This window comes from Gossypium hirsutum, chromosome A08, assembly GCF_007990345.1.
Source record: "Gossypium hirsutum isolate 1008001.06 chromosome A08, Gossypium_hirsutum_v2.1, whole genome shotgun sequence".
In the NCBI taxonomy this organism is placed as follows: Eukaryota; Viridiplantae; Streptophyta; class Magnoliopsida; order Malvales; family Malvaceae; genus Gossypium; species Gossypium hirsutum.
The window spans coordinates 77,174,107-77,176,292 of NC_053431.1; the positions used below are offsets into that span (position 1 = coordinate 77,174,107).

The 2,186-nt window shown below is 35.6% G+C and overlaps 1 non-coding gene across 1 annotated transcript; it reads right to left on the reverse strand.

The window, feature by feature from the left end:
* Positions 1 to 1,872: 1,872 nt before the first annotated feature.
* Positions 1,873 to 1,979, reverse strand: LOC121205548 (small nucleolar RNA R71). The gene has a single exon (XR_005900624.1). It is a non-coding gene; the product is annotated as a small nucleolar RNA R71 (small nucleolar RNA).
* Positions 1,980 to 2,186: the final 207 nt, after the last annotated feature.

The window sequence follows — 2,186 nt, forward strand, 5'->3', positions numbered from 1 at the left end:
GCCAGTCATGTTCCAGATGCTTCAGACTGTGGGCCAATTCAGTGGTGTAACGCCCCCGTACTCGAGACCATCGCCGGAGTCAAGCACAAAGTGTTACTAAACTTAATTCATCAATTAAACAACTTAAACAACTTATTACCAACCATGCATGACAACCAAGCATATGCACATCACCAATATCAACATAACATAAATAGCTAGATTTATAAGTCAGAATCATTAGCTCACTAAAGACCAATATATTTGGCCAAATAATAATAACACATGTTATAAAATTAGGTCCCTATACATGCCACTCACTTGATAAATCTAGCATATGTGTTTATACTGTCAAGGTGTTGGCTTGATAGTGTGATGCTGCCTCCGACGGTCTCCAACCCTGAGCTAACCTGACAACATTAAAAGAAATGGAAAGGAGGGGGAGTAAGCTTTATGCTTAGTAAGCTCACATGAAATAATAATAAGCAATTTACTAACATGCTTCCCACAATAATACTAACTCATTTGTACATTTACACATGTTCTGGTTAAGTTGTTTTCTTGAGTAATAGTCACAAATCATTTATATTTAGAGTTACGGAACTCCAAATTAAGATCCATAACTTTTTCCAAAAACTAGACTCATGTATCTTTCCACCATAAAATTTTCAGAATTTTTAGTCCAGCCAATAAGTACAGTTTATTATTCAAAATCTCCCCTATTTTGCTGTTTAACAACTTCGACCTTTCTTCACTAAAATTTATTTATCTCATAGTACAAAACTCGGATGATGTTCTTGTTTGTTTTTATTAAAAGTAGACTCATCCAAGATTTTAGGCATATAAATTATATCCCAAAATTATTTTTCTATAATTTTTAACAATTTTTCCAAGTCAAAACAGGGGATCTCGAATTCATTCAGACACTGTCTCACAAGAATTCAAATATCACATAATATGGAATTCTTTTGCTTCCCCTGTTTCTTTTATGTGAAAATAGACTCAATAAAATTTAATTACATATTTTATCTAAAATTTAATTCAACTTACGCAATTTTTGGTACCACTAAATATATATGAGTCTAGTTTTTGGGAAAATTTACGGATCTTAATTTGGAGTTCCGTAACTCTAAATATAAATGATTTAGTGACTATTACTCAAGAAAACAGCTTAGCCAGAACATGTGTAAATGTACAAATGAGTTAGTTTTATTGTGGGAAGCATGTTAGTAAATTGCTTATTATTATTTCATGTGAGCTTACTAAGCATAAAGCTTACCCCCCCTCCTTTCCATTTCTTTTTAGTGTTGTCAGGTTAGCTCAGGGTTGGAAACCGTCGGAGGCAGCATCACACTATCAAGCCAACACCTTGATAGTATAAACACATATGCTAGATTTATCAAGTGAGTGGCATGTATAGGGACCTAATTTTATAACATGTGTTAGTATTATTTGGCCAAATATATTGGTCTTTAGTGAGCTAATGATTCTGACTTATAAATCTAGCTATTTATGTTATGTTTGATATTGGTGATGTGCATATGCTTGGTTGTCATGCATGGTTGGTAATAAGTTGTTTAAGTTGTTTAATTGATGAATTAAGTTTAGTAACACTTCATGCTTGACTCCGGCGATGGTCTCGGGTACGGGGGCGTTACAAGTGGAATGCATACTGAAGATCCTAATCTTCACCTAAGACTATTTATTGAGGTGAGTGACTCTTTCAAATTAGCTGGAGTACCTGAAGATGCATTACGATTGAAGTTGCTCCCATATTCGCTAAGGGACAGAGCCCGAGCCTGGTTGAATTCATTGCCACTAAACTCAATTTCTACATGGCAAGAGTTAGCCGAAAGATTTCTCATGAAGTATTTTTCGCTTAGCAAGAATGATAAGTTGAGGAACGAGATCGCTGCCTTCCAACAAAGGGATGATGAGTCCTTGTATGAGGCATGGGAATGATACAAAGAACTATTACGGAAATGCCCTCATCACGAAATCCCACATTGAATCCAACTTGAGACATTTTATAATAGTCTCAATGCTAGTGGACGCTTTTGCTAACGGTGCTTTCCTTTCTAAGTCTTATAATGAGGCTTACGAAATCATTGAGAGGATCGCCAGTAACAATTATCAATGGCCAACCAATCGAGCTGCGTCAGGAAGACGATTTGTTGGAATACATGAAGTGGACGCTCTCACTTCAC